We start from the raw sequence: 23,495 nt of genomic DNA, 5'->3' as shown, positions 1-23,495 counted from the left end.
GCTCTATAGCTGAGTGTGCGAAGGCCTAGGGTAGAAGTTCGTAGTTGAGTGCACAGACCCCTGTAGATGTGTCCACAGGGTGGGAAGAGTTTCTAACCACTTGGAAGAAATCAATAGAGAGAAATATTCTACATTTCCTGTGTCTTTGTTGTTTTGATGCATCTAGATATGTTATGTATGAATTTCTTTTATTATGCTTATGCGATGCATGAATGAATGCAATTACATTGAATAACTAAATACATTTATGAATGTCTATTTATGCAGTGTTAACTATAATTGTTTGATAAGATAAGCAAGTCACTTATATTAATTAGGGAAGATGCACAACACACTGCCATAGTAGCATGAAAGTACCTTAGCAGCAGGCTAGGGCTATGTGAAGGTTGATCATCCCCTTTCACAGAGGTAAAAAAGGACGAAATAAAGGGCTCGTCTTGTGAGCCCTATAGTGAAGCGACCTACCCGAAAGCAGGGATAAAGGGAATCAAACAACATCACAACCATCTTAGGCTACAGAAACATGGTTCCATCATTCCTTCATACTACTTCGATTGATACTTCGTTATGCGCTTTGTGGGCTGATGCTGAAAGGGCCAGTAGTGTAAGGATTTGTTTGTGTAATTAACGCTGAACTTGGGTCATGCCCCCTCAATCCACCAACCCCTTTCTAGCAACTTCAACTAGGCAACATATTACATCAACTAGCAACTTCCAAAAATAGTGAAACTTGGAAGACTTTGATATCCCAATCCAGGAAACGAAATAGAGAGACAGAGGCACCAAAATTCCAATTTTTTTCTTTCTCCTTAAACTTCCCCAAACAATAATTCACTTTGTCTCCCCAACTACAAGACAACTTCACACTTCTTCCCATCTACAAGAGAATGTTACACTTTTTTCAGCTACAAGACAATTCAAACTCATATGTGAGTGATGCTCCAAATGAATTCGATGAGTTCGCTTTTATAGTCTTCATGTGGGCTCGAATAGATTCCTTAGGCTGACATTGTGTGGAGGTTACATCATTCATATCTAAATCAATACTTAACCTTATTTAGATGATTCAAAAACCAAAGTAGTGTCTCTTTAAATGTATAATGATTCTATAGACTCAAAATAATCCTAGATATCATCAATGGGGAATTTCACCTAAAACAAGGTGACCGAAGCAAGAAACCCATGTTTTAATAAGTCATAATAATAATAATAATAATTGCCTTCTTTAATGACTTAATTACATTGTTGAACCAAGCATAGTTACAGTTTCCAACACTCCCTCTTAACTAGGGAGGTATTCATAATTTTCAAATTCAATGGAAGATCTAAAAATATATGAACCATGAATACCATTATGCACCACAATTCCATGAACTATATTCTTGACTGGGGCAATCTATCCAAACAAGCACTCAATAGTTTGGGCACCATAATACCATGGACTAGATTTCTGACGAAGGTAATCTATCTAGGTGGGACTAATATAGACTCAATATTTCAACCCCTTTAGGTACCCTCGGGCTTACTTGTTAACCATCAACATAAAAAACTGGGCGTGTATCCAAAATAGACCTCAATAGCCAACATCATCTTTTCAACTTCAAAAATTAAACATCAACATAAAGTGTTAACTAGATGTGTTCCCAAGAAATGCTTCACTCATAGAGCCTCAACACCCCTTAATCCAATAGATTAAGAATCATGAATATCTCCCAATAAAAATGATTGGTTACCAACATGTTATCAAGACCTTCGAGTGATTCACTTGTACAAACAAAACCCCAATCAATAATATACTTTCACATGTACATAATAAAATACAAACCTCTAGGGTATTTCAGACAACTGGATGTTGCTTCTTAACTTTTCACAGTAGAACTCTCAACAAAATCTTTGAGATAATATTCCTCAATCATACATTTTCCTTCCTACTTCCCATGCATCAACATCCTCCGAAATTGGTTCTTTAAGTAATACCAATCTACGCCCTCCCTCTCTATCAGGAAGCATCTCTTCATCTAGACTCCCTCTTCATCTTAGGAAGATATCCTCTATGCATGCTTTGTCCGGGAGATGAGCTTCATATTTCCATCATCAGAGAATATTTCATTACCTCCAACCATTTCATTAGTGTTATTATTATCCTCATCATGCTTGTCACATTAATTAGCACCTTTAACATATTGAAGATTATGTACCTCCACAACTTAGCATGTACAACAAAATCTATAGAGGCATGAATTTCATCATATCAAAATCATGAAAGAATCTAAAATTTATACATATCAAATACCCAAACTCAATTACAACTAAGAGACATATACTATTCAACATCTTGCTAGGGACTTTATCATAAACCCTAGACTACTTCATAACACCTTTCATTCCATATAGGGTTTCAATGTTTCTTCAAAGGTATGACATACCTTCCTTCAACATATAGAAAACCCTAGAATAAATTCACACAAATATGGATCTAAAAGTCATCTAAAAACCTTTCAAAATTGATATCTTATACCTATCACTAGAGTTTATATAAATCCTAGCTTTCATACAAACGAATCGATCAAAGTAAATCACAGCTTATTCATTAACATGAACAACTTCCAATAGGGTTAGTTGCAAACCCTATATTTCCAATCAACCATCAAATCCATCCAAATACCAAATTTCAACAATCCCAAATTATCATATAGTCATCATTCATCAGATATTTATACTTGACTAAGGTTCAACTCCAAAACCCTAGAATTCCATTTTGACAATTTCAACAATCTTACAGAAATCTCAAATTATCATATTTCAAAGATTTTACTTTGTCTAAGGTTCAACTCCAAAACACTAGAATTCCATTTACAAGATCTTAGCAATCATTCAATACATAGATCTCAAATTTTTACATTTCACATATTAGACAATGTTACTACTAGGATTTAACTGTAAAATCCTAGATTTTCATTTTCAAGAATCATTTTAATAGATTTCAAATTACACATACTAGACAACTTAACTTCACTAGGGTTTAGTGACAAAACCCTAGATTTCGAAATATAAACATCCTAGAATCTTAGACAAGGACTTCCATTAAAACTTATAACCATCAATGACTAGGTCAAGACAGATATGTGGGAATTCATAATCAAACGTAAGCATATCATATGTCCAACAACATTAATACATCTAACATAGACCAAGCTAGGGTTTCAAAACGAAATATCTATACATGCCTAGATTTAATCATCATGAAAATATATTTCATATCATGTGTTAGTCAAACCGAAGTTCACAATGATCAATAAGGGTTATACATACAAACTTGATTAGACTAGGTTTTGATTAGACAAACACACTAAAACCAAGGGAATCATTTCTAATACATTATAAAGGTCTTTCGTAGATGTTCCACAAAACCCTAATGAGCTATGATTTTAATGTAGAACCAAAGAAAACCTAACATTTACAAAAATTTCAAAGGTTCAAGATTTTAGACCTTATCATTCAACCCTAACAAGTTAGGTTTTCTTAATCATACAAAAGTCCCATATTTAATCCTCAAGATTTTTCCTTGGATACTAGACTTGCAAAATTTGTAGAAGCCCAACCTCCCTTCACATCCAAAACTGTGAAGTTGGCTTTCCTTGTGTCCTTTCCCCTAGCTTGACCCCACTGCCTGAAGAAATTTTGTAGCCTTGTCCTTCAAGCCTCCCTCAGCTATGAAATGTGTAGTATCCGAGATGAAGCCCTCGCGAAAACTACTTGAACTACACAATGCATAATTACTGGGCCCCTCTCTCCAGCGTTTCACTTGTCTAGGGCTCAGTTGATGGATCATAATGCATCATCTTAGACTAGGGGGTTTTCAGTTTGATGTCATCTCGTCATGAGTGAATTTCAGGAATTGGTATGCTATCATGGAATGGCAAGATGATGGAGAAGGAGAAGGAGGTAGGAATTCCTAAAGACTCTCTGGTAGCCAAAATCACAAGTTTATCAATCAAGAGAAAGAAAAGGGACACAAGCTTGCGAGAACCATCCAATACTAAAAGATCATTGGAGATTTTGCATCACTAAGCCATGAAGAGGTGAAGATAAAGAGTATTCAATAAGACATCCAACAATTAGCAGCAACAATGACTTTACACTGCCACATCATCAAGCTTTCCATGTCAGCAGTGTCATTTCATGTCATGTCACGGGTGGTCATATGCCACATCACTATTATGGAGCATATATATTGTTATCAAATGTATTTTAAAGTGGAAGTCCAAAGGAACATGTAATGTAAAAAGTTATGTAAATTCAAATTTCATAGGAAGTCAAACAATCATGAGGGTATTCAAAGAGTCACCCTTGTTTATATGCAATCCTTCATTGTATGAGCAAAGGACTTTTCACCTTGGCATCTCCTACAAGGCATTAGAGAGATCAACTAGTTCTTTAAGGAGCAAGGAATGGCTACAATGTCCCAGTATTGTGGCTAGTGGTGTACATTGTAAACATGTGCCTTGGAACCTTTACTTAATAAGAAAAGCCTTCAAGGCCAACACATTCTTCATGCATGGACTATGAATGCTTGTAGGACTATTCTGTGCATGTTTGTATTTCATGTTTTCTTTCACATGTGCTAAGATAGTTGAATTATTTCGGTTGTTTTATTACATATCTTATTGAGAATGTGATGTAATATTTTTAATGATGTCCCATCCTTTTGGACTATTTTGCAGCATATTAGACAAACCTTTCTCTATTTGGTGATTGCAACGATTGTCGCATCCGTTGTGGGATATTCCGCTGGATGTTAGACAGACCTTTCTGGTTGATGTGTGTCTCTTATTGGGTGGTACTATTATATCTTACTTAGAGGCTGACCTTTTCCCCTCTTTGTAGTATAAGAACCTCAACATAGTTACAACTGAATATTCAACATGCACACCTCCCTTTATTTTCGAAGACACCATTGAACCCCTCTCTCATGCTAACAACTAGAGCCAAGGAAAATATTAAAAGGTTTGGCAAGCGGGACTTTATATCGAATGGGAAGCCTACACCAAAAGTTTTTAGTTCTAATTGGGACTTCATACCAATTAGACCCCTTGAATGTTGGCACGTCCAACACCGTCAACATGTGAATAGATTAGTAATAATTGTCACTTTTTTGCAAATATTTGCATTGTCATTAATAATGTCATTTTCTTAAAGAGAATCACTGGTAATATATATATATATATATATATATATATATATATATATATATATATATATATATATATATATATATACATATATAGATATAGATATAGATATAGATATAGATATAGATAGGTAGTTAAAGAAGTTAGAATAATTTCTTAAAGAATGCATGTGAATTTTATATACAAAGAGGTTAAGAAACCATGTTCTTTGAATGAAAATATCTCGTCAACTCATGGTATGTATAGACTAGTTAATAATTCCTGAAAGGATTTCATGAATTTTTGGAAAGTAGAAACTAGTTAATGTTTCTTGGTTGAAAAAAAAATCTTTAATTACTGTGCACAGGCACATAGGTAGATCGGGTGATAATTACTTATTCATAGAAATATTCCCTATAATTCTCATGTGTAGAGATATAAATTATAGGACTATCATTGAAAATAATATCTAATGTCTTTGTGTTTGTGTTTAAAGATAACAATGATTATGATGGTTTTATTGGAAACAATTATGATAGTTTCCTTATAAAATAAAATAATATTTTATTTGGTTTCTTTATGTTAATTCTTGGAAATACTTCCATGACTTGACCTATAAATTAACTAGAGAAAAATTTGATAGGTTTTCATGGGTTGTGAACCATAATTTCTTGAAAAGAACCCATAAATCTCTATGCATAGAAAACATAGGTTACCCAGGTTGTTGTTTTGAAAAGGTTGTAGGAAATTTGTACTTTTATGCATAAGAGGGAAACTATTATCTTAGTATTCTTTGGATATGAATTTGTGTTGCATGAAAAGATATCTACTTATTTCTCTATCATTTCAAAAATAATATGTTGTTTGGTGTTTAGTTATGGTGAAAAGAAATAACTTATTTGCATGCATGAAAATTGAACTAGTTAGTTTGACATTTCTTGAGAGGAAATAAGTTTTTTTCTAGAACAAAAAAGAAATACTATGATTGATATTTCTTTAAAAGAAATGTGTTATTTGCTTTCACGAAAAATATAAATATTGTGTTTGATCTCTTGAAACAAAATATGGTCTTTGAGTCCATGAAAAATACACCTATGATTGTGGATTCTTGAATAAAAATATATGCATTGAAATAATATAATTATTGTGTTAGACCGTTTGAAATGAAACACAATTTTGCCTATAGAAAAGAATAATTATTATGTTAGATATTGGAAAAGAAAATAAGTAATTTCATGCAAGTAAATGCATTATCTTTCTTTTGAGGAAATACATATATCTGCATGGATAATAGACATTGTAAATGGCTACATCTGGAAAATATGTGTTTGGAAAGGGGAACTAAATTTTCATGCACAAAAAAAAACATTTATCATGTTAGATTTCCCTTATAATGGGACATACCTTTGTATGCATAGTAATAATAATAATAATAACAATATCAATATCAATAACAATAATAACAATAACAATAACAATAACAATAACAATAACAATAACAATAACAATAATAATAACAACAATAATAATAATAATATCTATTGTATTGGATATATTACTTAGTTACATGCACGAAAAAAGTTGTGGGGCTAACTTTCTTTGAATAAGTTTTATCTAATTAAATGCATTGAAATCAAAGATACTATGATAGTATCCTTTAAAGGAAAATGGATGGTTATAGTGTTTATCCTTTCGAAAAGGTCATGTGCTTTTTTGAGAGGAATCATAGCAATGTGGTAATTATTTTGGCAAGCTTTGATAATTATTTTCTTATAATTAGTGCAGGAGTAGTGTTGTTAGAAGACACATGTTGAGACACTTTATTTACATTTCACATATGCACATGAATAGATGTTGAGGAGTCACTATTAAAATTTATTATTGATTGATTAATACTTTATCTAATCATGATATCAAATTTTGTTGATGACAACAATGAGAGGAAAGGATGGTGACTTATGGAAATGATAGATTATGTTTAACGTTGTGGCATATAAATATTTAATGGTCCATGAAAATTGGGAGTCTGAGTTGCAACATGATCTATTGATGGAAAACCCATACCACAAAGATATAAAGATTGAATATTTGTGGGTAAATTGTATCATGGTGATTGTAACATATTTCAGCTAAATATGTTCTATTTAAATGATATTTATGTGCAATACTTTATGACAATGGTTAAAGGATGGATTCCCTTACAAGCCATTAAGTGAGGCATGAATTTCCTCATGAGCATTTAATAATAATATTAAACGTTTGTTGGTTTTTACCCTATACGGTTTCCACCGTATATCAATTCCTAATGATGTGGTTACCTATTGTGGTACTTTTATGGTGTGGATTCTTTGCAGAGTTGATTTTTATATTATTAAATATGTTTTTAACTAATATAGTTAAAGGAATCCTGAAATTGATGCAAGGTTACTTCATAAATTTTATGTTAATATTATACTACAGTGATTAAGTTAATAGTTATGTAACTTACTATTCCTTTAATAATGTTAATCTATGTAATGATGAATATTCTATATAATGGCTAATGAGGAATCTAGAATAGTAATTTGGATAGTTACCTATGGGTAAATTGTGTAAACATTTCTAACTCCATGCATTTTCATGTGAGGTTACTGTGGGATGTTAGACATGTGTTAAATTTTTTAGGAGAAACACCATCTCCACCCTCAACCCTTCGGAAATTTCTTGAGACCACCTTAACCAGGATCCAAAACCTATCTCCCATCCAAATCTTAATGAAAGAAAGGAATCCATGACATCGTGGCTATCCGGGAAATGGTAAGCAAAGGCTGAAACCAATGTCAATCAGGGTATATCCCATGCCAATGATAGCAAAGTAATCAAATAATCAAATGCATGTACAACACATTCAAATATCAATAAGGAAATCACACATGCAACATGTTACGTGCAATGTTCTCCTACTATAGCTTCTTTTACAACTTTATTCTTCATTTCCCATGAATTCCTTTGCATGGTTTCTTTCTTTTATCCAAGTTCTCTCCCTCCCTCCAAGTCCAGGTAAGAGTCCCTTAATGTCCAAGTGCATGCTATAATGCTCCAAGAGTAACCAAGAAGTGATCAAGAGTGGCTAAGAGTATCATAAAGTGACTAAGAGAGGCATAAAATGTTCTTTGTCTCCTTTTATTTGCTTTTCCTTTAATTTCCTTCATTTTTCCTTGCATACATAGTATTGTCTCTTCATCTTCTTTTTCTTCTATTTCCCTTTACTTCTTTAATTAATTGCCATTCATTTCCCTTTTCCTTTACGAATTCCAATGCTAATTTCCATAGCAAGTAAGAAACCACAATTGATGCCCACTATAGTTTTTTTTGCTCCAATCAACTTGGAATATGTGTCCCATTAGCTTGGTTTAAATTATCTACCTAGTAAATAAACCAACAGTTGTTATAAGCCCCTCCTCCTTGGGGGAACATCGTCCTCGGTGTTCTATGACACTTATGACTAACAAATTGATGAACTTGAAAAACATACTTCTTATGGAGCATTATAACATAAATTGATGCAATATTTACAATGGAAAACTACCGAAAACCATGAAAACATACTAATTATTAGAGATTTAGAACACCGTTTGATGTAGTATTTACAACACATTACTTATTTGAGCCTCATAACATAACTCATTGTGGTATCTACAATACACATATGCATATATAAATATATACCAAACACATTTTCTTCAACCAACAAATACATAAGGATACAATGCCCACATTTGATAATCCCTCTCCCATGTAGCTTCTTTGGGTGAAAAGTGTGTCCACTATGTTAACACCAGAAAATAGTACACCTGCTAGTACAATATAAAAGGCATTAAAAGTGTCCAGCAAAATTCACAAGTGGAAATCTTTCTAGATGAATACATTATAAAGATTAAAAAATGAAAGGTTCTCCTAATGTCCAAAGTTTATAAAGGAAATAAATTAATGTCGTGTGTATATTTATTCGATAAACACGCATGTGGCATATCATCAAAAAAATTGCGTGGTTGTAGAAAAGGTGACTCAGTAGTACGAGACCACTCCACACACTTGGAGCCAATTTTCTGATATGAGGTCAGACTAGTACAACTAATTTCAAGTTGCCTTGGAGAAGTGCAACCCTCAATGGAATCTTCTTGTTATACAAGAAAATGACCTCCTCATCAGCTCAAAGGACAAAAACATGATGACTGAAGGACTGACCAAGTTCATAGGCCCAATTGTCAAGCTAACATTGTCTAGATAGTAGAAACCTTCTTTATAAAGCTTCTCAGCAAGCTTAGGGGTGCGTTATTGCCTAGGGTAGCTATATTTGCTATCTCGGGAACAATGTTAGTGAACCTACATCAAGTTCTATGGGTCAAAGGAGCAAATTGACTGAGAAAATATCCCTATATTCTCTCCTATGTCAGCTCATAAAAACAGGGAAACATATGAACTCGACCTCTTTGGGGGAATTACTAATTCCTGATGGAGTATGCAAATGGAAAAGAGAACTAAACCAAGAAATCTCATTGTGTCTTCCTAATGGAACTCATGGAGGACTTGGCAAACCTAAACCTAGATGCTATATATGCAAGGCTTGGGCCATTCTGAAAGAGGTCGAAACATTTGAAAGGATCTCCTATTTGACTGTAAATCAGAGTCTTAGACTAAGGCATCAGAAGAGGTTAAGAAGGGGGAGAGAGAGGAGCTGGAGGGGTAAGGGAAAGATGATGCAACTGATGGCTGTAATCACTCTTTCTACATTAATATAGAACTACACTTGTGTTGTCCACTCCGTGATATTGGTAGTATAAACTTGCTTATATGTTGATCTAATATCTTCAAACATGAGTGGCTTAGTTATATGCAACTAGATATCTTTTATATTTTAATGCATTTGCCTATCAAGCTTTTATGTTGTGATATTACCCTTGTCTTTTCTTTGTGCAGGTTTTGATTTGGAGCCTGCTTAGGTGTCCTACGCCTCGCTACATTGCGCTTTCCAGCAACAACAGACTAAGACTCGAGCTAATAATTCCTTCTCACTTTGATATTTGTTTGTTAAACATAGATATGCATGTATCTTTGTGACAACTACATCTAATATGACTGTCTGCCAAGGATCCCGGGAAGATCCTTGATGGTTTTCTACATAACTAAACACCCATGTAGAGAGATCCTTGATTAATGCACTGCTGTTTGGTGATGTAGAAAACCCTCAAGAATCTTCCCGGGATCCTCAGTAAATAGTCAAATTAGTTGCATCTATCAGAAAGATACATTCATATCTATGTTTAACAAACGAATATCAAAGTGAGAAGGAATTATTACCTCGAGTCTTAGTGTGGTGCTGTTGGAGAGTGCAATGCAGCTACGGGGAGGACCCCCCCTGAGATGCCTCCAGATCAAAACCTCCACAAAGCAAAGACAAGGGTAATATCAAAGCATAAAAACTTGATAGAAAAATGCATGAACATATAAAAAATATCTAGTTTCATATAACTAAGCCACTCATGCTAGAAGATATTAGATGAACATATAAACAAGTTTATACTGCCAACATAGCAGAGTGGACAACACAACTGCAATTCTATATTAATGTAGAAATATTGATTACAACCATCAGTTGTATCAACCTTCCCTTACCCCTCCATCTCCTCTCTCTCTCCCTTCTTAACCTCTTCTAATGCCTTAGTCTAAAAATCTGCTTGACAATCAAATAGGAAATCCTTTCAAATGTTTTGACCTCTTTCACAATGGCCCAAGCCTTTCATATATAGCATCTAGGCTTAGGGTTTCCAAGTCCTCAATGAGTTCCATTAGGCAAAAGTAGTGATGTTTCTTGCTTTAGTGCTCTTTCCCATCTGCATAGTACATCAGGAATTAGTAATTCTCCCAAACAGGTCAAGTTCAGATGTTTCCCTGCTTTCATGAGCTGACATAAGAGAGAATATAGGGATATTTTCTCAGTCCATTTGCTCCTTTGACCCATAAAACTTGATGTAGGTTCACTAACGTTGTTCCTGAGGTAGAAACTAGAGTTACCCTAGGCACTAATGCACCACTAAGCTTGCTGAGAAGCTTTATAGAGCAAGTTGCTAGTTTCTAGATAGCGTTAGCTTGAAAACTAGGCATGTGAACTTGGTTAGTCTTTCAGTCATCATGTCTTTGTCCTCTGAGTTGATGAGGAGGCAATTTTCCTATATAACAGATTCCCCCTAAAGTGTGAGATCAGAGGCTGTGATGATGCATGAAATACTTTATATTTAACTATCTTTTTCTTTGGAAAAAAGAGAGAGAGGATAAGAGATTTGGGTGGTACGAGAAGCCTGATACAACATATATATATATATATATATATATATATATATATATATATATATATATATATATATATATATAACAACTAAAATCATGTCCTGATTTGGGCATTCCCATGCTCAGGAGCTATGTCAGAGTGATTTTCTCATAAAAGGGATATGATGATGCTGGCTACCGATAAGCACCATGCAGAACCGATGTCATAATAGATCATTCTAATGAGTTGTCTCCAAAAAAATAATAACCGCATCTTAGGGGGAGGAAACAAGGTTAAGTGATGAAATACTCTACCTAAGATCTTGATTTCTGCTTCACTGAACAACATAGATTGATACATGTTAATATATACATTGATGTCGAGCATGCACGAAATCATCTGATTACCTGTTAATAATGCACACCATTAACATACGCGAGGAAGGCCACCAATAATGGTGATGGTCTCCAAGATGCACAGTATAATCTAGCGAGTGTGAAAAATGTTTTTGTCTTTAAACACTTGTAGAATCATTTAAACAGGAACCAATAATGGGAACCCTTAATCAAACACAAGGTGACTTTCCACTGATGTCTGCAAGTAGCAAGGCACTGAAGTGTTTCTGGGTCTTCTTCCTAGATAGAGTGTTGAATTCGATAGGAAGAGACCTGTTGAAAGGTGAGCAATAAGGTGTCCTACATTGGTCCACATGAAACGAGACAAGGATGATTGTTTTTTGAGGAATCTTTTGAACATTGGGTCAAAGTGACGGAGGGCATGATTTTAGGATATGCCTGTTGGGTTTATGGAGGAAACATAAGAAAAAAAAAGGTTTTCAGGAACAACAACGGTTTTGACCATGCAACACTAGACTCATGAGGACAAAAGAGTGTTAGGATACAGAGATGAAAGAATAGCAGGGTATACAGGCTAAACTCATAGGATGGTAAGATTCATATTGAGAGGCCATCACAAGGAAGGTTTATCTAAGGGAGTGCCATGTTCAAGGGAATGCCTGCTACCAAAAAACACTTTCAAAATATGGAACATAACATAGTTGTATTGTCCACTTTCCCCATCTAATCAATTTAGTGAGTCCAGATGGGTAAACTCATCGATCTTTTCATGTTTTAAGAGTCTGAAAAGGACCACAAAAAGAGTGACTCTATGTCATATATGATTAGTTTAATGAGTCTAGACAGGAAAAATCGTCAATCTTTTCATTTTTTAAGAGTCTGAAAAGGATTGTAAAAAGAGCGACTTTATGCCTTCATCTATGTTATTTAATGAGTCTAAATGAGTTAATGCAGTGGTCTTTTCATATTTAGAGAGTCTGAAAAGATCATAAAGAACGACTCTAGGGTGGTCCCTTTGTCATATTTTTTAATCGGGTGCGACAAAAGTTTAATAGTATACCTAAAACAATTCCTTTTACATGAGTTAATCTACTCAGTTTAGATAAAGAGAAACTTATGCTCAATAGATATTGGCCTCATTTTGTTACGAGTACAAGGAGATGGAGTAAACTCGATTTTCATTGCGAAATTGTAATGAGTCACGCGATAACAAACTCAATACCTTCATTGATTTTTATTGAATCAAATGAAGAAAACTCAGGGTATCTTTTTCAGTTTAGTGAGCGATGAAAAATAGGTAAAAGAACTGCTCATTCCTTCTATTTAGATTTTAAAAATCCCGAAGAAGGGAAGAATGCAGGGATTTTTTGATTTAAAAGCAAGAAATAGTCCCAAAAAAGCAAGACCTCATATCATTGTCATCAATGTTTAATGATCCCAATCATGAAAACTCGGGGTTTTTCAATTTAACGAGTGAGAATATTTCCTAGAAAGAATGCTCGGAGCTTCTTCATAAGTGTTTAATGAGTCTGAAGAAGGAACTGGGGGTTTTTTAATTTTTATGAACGAGAAAAAAGTCCCAAAAAAGAATTCTCAATCAATCTTTTTCAGTTTAATGAGCTAGAAAAAGAGGGAAAAAGAGTTACTCGAACCGTTGTCGTATGTGTTTAACGATTCCAATGATGAAAAACTTGGGGATTTTTCAGTTCAATAGTAATAAAAAGTCCCTAAAAAAACATGTTCATATCTTCTTTGTAGTACTTTAATGAAACCAAAGAATGAGACTTGAGGTTTTTCAGATTAACGAGCAAGAAAAATACCATAAAAAGAATGCCCGATCTTCTTTCTGGTAGTTTAATGAGCCCGAAGAAGGCGACACGAGGATTTTTCGAATTAACAAGAAAGAAAAATACCATAAAAATAATGCTCAATACTTCTTGAGCTCATGCTTGAAAATAGAAGGGTCTATACCATGCATTTCATCATAAGACCAAGGGAAAACATCGTGGATATCCTTAAAAGGGTAGGTGAATCTCTCAACTTCCTCAGGATTATGATTGGCTCAATTTTGTATGTTGTCCATGATGCCTGTCTTAACTAAAATATCGATGAGAAACATGATGGTACGAATCCTCCCAAGGTCGCTCTTCTAAACTCATGAGATCTCTAATAGATTCGTCCATAGGTAGGACTTGATTGAGCGGATCGAGAGAAGGAGCATTTATGGGAGGGGCAGTGGTACCGTTTACTGTGACCAAAGTGACAAGAGACTCGGATGCATATGAAATGGCTTGGTAGGCCAATTCGGATGGTGATAGTGGCATTTTTTCTTCGTAAATGTCAATGTTTGAAGGGGCTGGTAAGATCCAAGGATCGTTCGTTTTGTGAGGAATGGATGAAACCATATTGACCATTTGTGGAACCGCGGGTGGTGGAAGAGGGAAACAACCTGTCAGGGAAGAGCCCTTCAATAGATCAATACCGATACTGATGTAAGAGTAAGGTACACCACCCACTAAGGGTTCAAAGCCACTGGGTAATAGGGAACAATCAAGGGTGCAAAAGGACAACTGGTCCACCATGACTATCTTTCCATCCAATGGAAAGAGGATGATGTGAAAGACAATAGCCACAATGGAAGTCATGTCATAAGTCCAACTACGACCCAACAATAGATTATAGTCAAGCTTTCTATCTATGACTTTGATGTCCACTATTACCATTTTCCCATTCAAGGTGATGGGATAGCTAGCTAGGTAACCTTTTTGGATGAAAGTCTGGTCGTTAAAAGCTTTAAGGGAAATTGATGGTGGGGATAGTGTTGGAGAACCTAGAGTGAGAAAACATGAATCCGACATTATGCAGGTAGAAGCAGCTTCGTTAATCACAGTTCTATGTATACCTTTACCTTTCGAATAAATTTACACCTGAAATGTGAGATGGTGAGAAAGGGGAGGTTTACATTTTTCCATGTCGAAAATTGGAAGCATGGAATCCTGTGGGTTGATACCACCAATGGCCAAAAGTAGAGATATCTTTTTTTCTTGACATGTTTGTATTTCTTTGAGCACCGACATAGTCGACGGTGCTTACACAAAGTCTTCTACAATGCTGTAGTTTTGGGTGGCACGTTCAGATGTATTGTGCATTGTGTGCTGAAGTGCCCCATTAGGGGGGCGAATCACAAGGTTAGCAACCAGACTTTCGATATGAAGATATCTAGGTGGTGATGGGTTTTTACTTGTGGAGGGTTCCTCCACATGAGAGACAAGAGCTCCATATGATTTGGCTCTAGTTTGCAGATCTACCATTTCAAAGGTGTAAACAGTAGAGGGTACTTCACCAGCTGAAGGAGTTTGTGAACCACTATGGCCCCCTTGTGGGGACTGGGGTTGGTTTGAATAGCGTTTTGTTGCTGCTGAGTTAAGAAAGGATTATTCGAGACAGTAGGGGTCATGCCAATGTCCTTTTTAGCAATGAAATCTGTGCATTCCTGAAGATGCAAATATTGACATGTCAAATGGTCTTTCGCACAAATTTTGTAAGGGAGTCTGGTGGGTTTATCCCTTCCATAGTTAGAGGGTGCAATAGCCTTCTGCTTTGGGTTTTTCTACTTTGTTAAGTACTCTTCAGAAGGAGCGGTCCTTTTCTTATTCTTCTTATTCTTACCACCAGCTTTTTGTGTAGACTGCACAGAGTTGATCGCGATGGTACGAAGAGCAGTCAATTTTGTAAAGGGGTCCATTGGCATCTGGGCAGTGTGACCATTGAGTTGTTTTACAACAACCCCAAAGGTTGCATCGATAATCCCATCGACATGCACTCCGGGTTGTTGAGTAGCAGGAGCATTGGAGTTGCGAGGGGCATTGCGAATTATGTTGTATAGAGTGTGAGACTGCTAATATATCAGATCCAATTGCTGGGCATAATGAATGGATTGGTCTTTTGTGACTGTTAGCGCTTGAATTTGGCCTCAGGCTGAAAAATACAAAATCCAAGGCAACATCAAACCACTTAGCCTCGTAGCTAGCCCTACGGGGCAGGAGAGGGCTCTCTCCAGGTCTATCTCGGCAAAAGGTCTTCAAAGGGCAGAGATGACCAATAAAGAACACTGATTTTAGGCTAGTAAACTGATGGAGAAAATTTGATTTTAAATTTCTAGGGTTTTGGTGGAAAACTGAGCACAGCAATTTTGGGTGCGGGGATGAGACACAATTTTTGCAGAGGTCTTTTCGGGGCAAGGTAGGAGATTGTCATGATGCCTTTGAATCAAGTGAATGGATAGAAATGACTGGTGAGGAGCTAAAGAGAGCAACAAAATTTCGAGAATTCTCTTTAGACAGAGGAAAACATAGATATTAAGCAAACTTAAAGGCAGAGCATATAAATTATGAATTCTAGCTTAACACTTCATTTACTTAATATGCAGAAAAGAGAAGTAGGAAAATGATAGACATAACACACTTACAAGTACAGGAGAGAAGCACACCATCAACACAAATAACCACAGGAATCCCAAATAGTGCTGCAAAACCCTGGTCTTTCCTTTGCCAAAATTGCAGAGATACAAAGTATAAAACAGTCTAAGCTTATCCCTCAAGAGTCCAACCATGAAAATGACTAAGAAAATACATAATATAGGCAAGCTAACACACTTCCATGCCTCTATGGGTCGAGCTCATCATCCTAGGAGCTGTTTCAACCAATTCTCAACTGAGCACTACAATCTAGGCAATCAAAACAGCTTGCCTTTATAAGTTAGGAAACCAATTCATTCATTAATTTTTTGCCATTTTATGAATGAATCTTCTAGAATAGGTAAAATGTATCATGTCAATCATGAAATTACATCAATTACATCAAGGGGGATTAAAAATCCAACCAAAAAGTCAAAACTAGTCACTGCTGCGTTTTCCTATGCTGAAGATGCAAAACTGGCCAATTTCCCCAACGTGTAGCGCGCCATTTCCCAACGTGTAGTGCGCCCTTCAGGCCACTTTTGGGGCACTTCCCGACATCCAAATGAGGCAAAAATGGGCTTGTTGGAAAGGTCTGGATGTCTACTCTCCCGCCCAAGTGGAATTTCTCAATTGGCTGGCCATTTGCCCCTCCAAAATTGCAATCTCACAAGACTGCTTCCTGTGTGTCCAAAAACTGGCAGAAGGTCATTTTTTGCTTGTTTTTTGTCCTTTTGGGGGCTCAAATCTGCATGAAACTTCTTGGAAGTGGCTGAGCAAGTGTATTTTGCCATGAAAAATCCAAAAATGTTGAGTTTTCCTAAAATGGACCTCCCCAACTTAAGTGTAGCGCGTGGCGCACTACGCGTTGAGGGAAAAAACCTGTGTTTGACACTAAAAAGTCAAAATTGACCAAAATTGCTCAAACTTTCCTGAAATATGAGCTGGAGGTGTGTCATTGAGCACCATGCTCCCTCAAGGTGGCTTCAGCCAAAATTTGAAGTAGATCGGGCCTTTTCCTCTATTTTAGTGCCTTGGCCAAGCGTGCTTTAAGTACCTTCATTTTTGCTTTGCATACATGCATGCGGGCCCAATAATGGTTCTTCATGTGGCGGAGCATGTCTTTGTCCCTGTTTGCCTTTGCTATCAATCTCTCTAAATGTGTGTTCACCTGAATGAGCATAGAGCTTTGCTCCTTAGGTGTCAAATCACCGGGTCTCTTGCGAGCCAAGTTCCGGTCTTCTCGGATCCTCCGTAACTCATCAAGAGAGTGTTCATCCTCTAATTGCTTGTTGCACTGCTCTAAATATGTAATTGTCCAGTGTTCCATCTCCGACTTTTGCTGCAACAAGTCATTTTCAGCCCTTAGTTGCTGGATGATCTCCTTTGACTCTAGGCTAGGAGAAATGATATCAAGGTCAACAACATCTATGCCTGGAACACCTGATGGCCCCTCATCAATCTTGGGCTGCTTGCCTCTCTCTTGTACCTGTGCTATTGTCGAAAGCGAGGCCCCTTCCACCTGATGTGGAGATAACACTCGCTGCGCTGATGAAGAAGTTGAGACCCCTTCTACCTGATGTGCAGATAATACTCGCCGTGCAGATGCAAATAAGACCCTGTGGCCTCTCTGATATGTAACATATGCTGGAGGAGTGCTGACATGTTCTGGCTCAGGAATATCAAACTGCTGTGAAGGTCCTCCCTCATCATGGACAACCTCAGGAGGTGGCTGTTGCACCATGAAGAAATCACGAGAAATGAAATCCTCCCAAGCAATACCCTACTGTGCCAACTGATGCATCACTATGATCTCGATCAATGCATAATGATATATACTTTTGTGCTGTTGTGCGAGATTCTTCCTTTGCACTACAGGCACCATCTTCTCTATATTTCGGCACATGAAAAATGGAATGTTCATCATTTGTACTCGGGTGAAATGCATCAACAAACGGATATGGTACGAATATAAACGTGAAAATCTTCCCTCACAAGTGAAATAATGCATAATGAGCCTCATCAAGGGTGCATACTCATCCCTTAAGAACTGAAAGGAAAAACATCAGTAAGGTGCCTCATGCATCCGGGTTTGATGTATGGTTGATAATGAAATTTGTCCAGCAGCTTGCGCTTGGTCCATTCTTCCCCAACATTTGGTATCCCGGTGGCTTGAGCAATCATTTCAGGTGATAAGGTGAAATCTACTCCTGCAAGGTTCACATGGCCATTGTGCAAATGTAGGACAAACTGGCGGACCAACTCTCTATGGTGTTGAATTTGTGAGATCTTCTCACAATACCCAAAGCATGACTGATATCGAAAACATGACATTGCAAGAGGACAAGCATGCAAATGAGCCGATGAAGTGGGCTCTTCCCTGACATGCTGACCACCCTTACCACCCTTATGATGCCTCCTTGGCACTTCTACCTCTGGTGTTGAACCACTGTCATAGCTCTGCTCATAATCTGATTCTGTTTCTGACATCGTTATGAAGGCAAGATGACTGAAATATATTGCTGACTTGGCACCCAATTAACTGCTCTTTGACTTTTCAAATGCTGTCACCAAGGGGACATAAATACAACGGAACTTGTTACGGATAGGGGAACATGTGGGAATTAGGGAGAATAAACACAAAGGAGGAATTTAGGGAAAACAAACATGGGACATTACCAAATTATGGGATTTTAAAGTGAAGTAGGGTTTTAGGAATTAAATATGCTTTTAGGAATTATAAAGATGAGAATGATGAAATTTCAAGGGAAAATTTGAGGGAGAAAAGTGATGAAAATGAGGGAAAAAGGAATTTACAAAGGGCAAGCTTGGACAGCAAGAGAAATGTAAAACCCTAGTGCCATTGAAACTTTAAATTTTCCATAACAAGAGAGGGTTTTGATTTGTCATTTACATAGCATTTGAATACATTAATTCTCTTTTTCATTGTGCAAAACCAAATTTAGGCATAGAGGAGAAGCCTACCTGCACTTTGCCTAAGAGAAAAGTCGTTTTGCTGACTTGCTGGTAGTTTTTTGAGCTGAATCCCCAACGTGTAGCACACCCTGCCCAACGCGTAGCGCACCTCTGACGCGTAGTGCACTTGTAAATTAACACTGGAAAAGTCTGCCTGATGCGTAGCGCGCCTCTCCTGACGCGTAGCGTGCCCCTGAAACTGCTCGACTTGCTCAAGAACTCCTAAAATCACCTTTGCAAGATTACACTTAGCTTGTGAGAGGCAAATGAGTTTGCAAATGAGGAATGACATGCTTTTATAGGCTTCCTTTTAATTTTTACTTGCCCAAAACCCACTTTGTAATGTTTTGAGTGTTGACACTTTTTGAATTAATTGGCTCTGACCTTTGATTTCTTTTCATTGAAAAATTGGTTGAAATGATGATTTCTTCTGAAAATTTTTGCAGGGATAGCTTCTAGGATGCTTTGGAAAAGGAGACCAAGGCTGCACTTCGACATTTGAAGAATTTGAAATTTTGAGAATTTTTACAAAATGAGATAATGACCTTTGTTCTCAAAAACAGAACAAAGTGAAAATTTAGCTGTACAATGATGGGAATCTTTGAAAAAATATTTAAGGAAGAACATCCCTCTGGCCTGCTGGTCCTTTATGACCTCTCAAGACAAAAATGGACTCAACCCTAGACCTATGACCTTAAAACTTAAAGCAAGATGAATGACCCTTTAAGGACTTTATCTACTTGAACAAACCTGAACCAGCAGTGCCAAACAAGAGGGGAATAAAGACACAAACCCCCTCCACCAGGATTATGGCATGCCTAACAGAATGCAACATGATCACACTGATGGGACACCTAATCATGAAATGCAAAGAGCTTTGATCTCCGGTGGAGGGCTACTAGACTGACTCTAACATTGGCTCCAATGGGGATGGTAGCTCCTTGGAGGTGCCAAGAACCACAAACCTCTGGGAGAGCAGACCAGTGCTTTCAACCATTGGGCGATGGAGTCATTATTTACTTATTTGACACAAACTCTAACTGCTTTATGACTGCAGATTTGACTGGAAATTAGACACAACTTTGACCCATACTAACTCAATTGAGGACAGAAAATGGACTGATAAAAACACCTTGACAAACCTCAAACCAACCAATCTCCATCTTCAAAATTATAGCCTTCACCGCGGGCCCTAGACTGAGGATGAAAGATCAGCACACACATGCGATAAAACAAAAGTAAAATGGTATATACAATGATGGTGACAAGAACAGAAAATGTATCAGACATGGTACCTCTTCAGCAGCTGACCATTGATCAACCCTCCAGGATAATCATCTCCGTTCATTTCCTTGAGAAGAAAAGCATTTTGGCCACGATATGCTGCGATCTTATAGGGACCCTTCCATAAATTATCAAATTTGTCGTGCTTCCCTTTGTCTTCATTCCGAGCATCCCACTTCAAAACCACATCATCTATTTGAAAGTCATCTGATTTTGCTTTCCTGTCATAAATCTTCTTTATGCGCTCTTGCAACTTGAGAGTATTGTGAAGAACCTCCTCCCGTGTCTGCTGTAAATGAATCATTTGAGTAATCTGCCTCTCCATGGGATCTTCCTCGCTATCAATTTCTTGAAGCAATTTGACCATCGGAATAGCAAGCGAAGTAGGAAATACTGCATCTGCCTCGTACACCAGCTCAACATGAGACATGTCAATTGACTTTTTATGACTTACCCTATCAGCCCACAGTGCATTCACTAACTTTTTATGCCAGCTCTTCTTATTTATTTCCAGCAACTTTTTAATGATATTTACCAAGGAATTATTTGAAGATTCTGCCAACCCATTTCCTTGCGGATGGTAGGCGGTAGAATGCCCCAAGTTGATATTATACTTGTAGCAAAAATCAACCATTCTCTTTGATTTAAATGATGCTGCATTATCTGTAATTAACTTACTTGGACAGCTAAAATGTGATAGTATATTATTTTCAAGGAAAGAAATAATTACCGCATCTGTAGCCTGCCGGGTGGGAATGGTTTCGATCCATTTTGCAAAGTAGTCTGTAGCTGTCAATATCCATCTATGCTATCCTGACGATGTCAGATGAATCTCACCGATAAAATCCAAGCCCCACTGCTGAAATGGTGCGCTGACTTCAATTGGTTTGGGAGGCAATGGCTGCAATTTCTGTTTCCCTTGAAAAATTTGGCACTCATGACAACTCTTAACAGCTTTATATACATCTGAAAACAATGGAGGCCAATAAAACCCTGCTCTTAGGATCTTATTTGCTGTAGTCTTCCAAAACAAATGACCCCCACAGTCACCTTTATGAAAATCTTCCACCACTGTTTTGGCTTCCTCCTCAACCAAACAATTCAGCAATATTCCACCGGGGTCTTTCCAATATAGTGCAGATTTAAGGATGCAAAACTTGGCTGCTTTTAACTTCAATGTCCTACTTTTATTTCGAGGCATCCCAAGAGGTGAAGACAAATTTTGAAGTACATATACAATATCAGCATACCAAGGAGAAGAAATAAAGATGCCAGATACCTGTTGTGCTAAATTCTCCTCATCTTCATCAGACATGGCAGCTATCAAATTGATGTCTAGGACATGTAGATTTGTTTCAGCCATCAATTTGGCAAGACCTTGCCCTTTGATCAACTTAGTGGGTTTAATTTCCACATCATACTCTAATAATGCAGCAATCCACTTTCCCCGCCTTCCTTCCGGTTCTATCTGTACCAACACATCCTTTACTGCCACGTTAGGAACATAAGCTATAATGTGGGAATGCAATACATACACACGGAAATCCTTCAGGGCCTTCACAAGTGCAAGTGCTTGTTTTTCAATGATGTTATACTTTAATGCTCCATCTCTAATAATACGGCTGAAAAAAGCAATGGGCTTCTCAACTCCATCTCTCTTTTGCATTAGTACAGCTGCCAATGTGTGCTCAGAAGCAAATGAAAACAAAATAAAATCTTGTGTGTAATCCGGACTGATTATAGTAGGGGCTGAAGATAAAACCAACTTTACCAAATTGAAAGATTTTACTGCCTCTTCGGTCCACTTGAGTTGGCTGTCCTTTTTCAGCATGTTTGTGATTTCTCTAAGGTGCTCGACAAGATTCGAAATGAAGCGACGCAGAAAATTCAGCTTACCATTAAAGGATTGTATTTCTTTTTTGTTCCAGGGCTGCTCAAGTTGCTGAATAGCTTCAACACATGCAGGATGTATACGGATACCATCTTTGGAAATGATGTGACCCAAGAGCTTGCCTTCACTCATGGCAAAAAGACTCTTCTTTGGATTCAGTGAAATACCATATTTTCTGCACTTTTGAAAAACAATTTGCAAGTGATATAAATGTTCTTCATCAGATTTTGAAAATACAGTCAAATCATCAAGGTAAACAACTAAAAAGACATCTTTCTCATTGGCAAAGGCCATGTCCATCGCACGCTGAAAAGTGGCACCTGCATTTTTCAAAGAAAATGGAATTTTTGCATAATGAAATGTACCCCATGGAGTAGTGAATGCGGTTTTATCATGATCATCCTCATGCACCAAAATCTGATTGTACCTGGAATAGCCATCGAGTAGCGACATCCTTGATGCTCCAACTACTCGCTGCAATATATGATCCATTTTGGGTAGCGGATAATTATCCTTTAAAGACACCTTATTCAAATTTCTAAAGTCAATGCATAAACGGATCTCACCGGTCTTCTTTCTTACAGGTACCAAATTTGATATCCAATCGAAAAATCTGATAGGTACTATGATTCCAGACTTGTACAACCTATTCACTTCTTTTTCTATCAATGGCAGCAATTTAGGATTGATTCTCCTCAACTTTTAGTGGAAAGGCTTTTGATTTGGCTTTATAGGAATAGTATGTTGAATGATATTAGTATCGTATTTTTTCAGATCTGAATAATCCCATGCAAAGACATTAGAAAACGAAGACAACAATCTGACATACTCCTTCTTTACCTTTGGTGACAATGACTTAGATAACTTTACCATCTTAGGATTCTCAGTTGCTCCAATGTTTACCTCCTCAACACCTTCTTCGGTTGGTCTTAATGTCGGCTTGCAGGCCACATCATCTTGATCAAACAGCTCTTCCAAAGGAATCAATCCTTTAGGAATAAACTTATCATTAAGTTGCAGCACATCCATTTGATTTACCTCATCTATTTCAGT

Source organism: Pinus tabuliformis, chromosome 5_1, assembly GCF_031772625.1.
Source record: "Pinus tabuliformis cultivar Carrire ecotype Pingquan chromosome 5_1, CPIR1, whole genome shotgun sequence".
NCBI classification, from domain to species: Eukaryota; Viridiplantae; Streptophyta; class Pinopsida; order Pinales; family Pinaceae; genus Pinus; species Pinus tabuliformis.
This window is presented reverse-complemented; position numbering follows the sequence as displayed.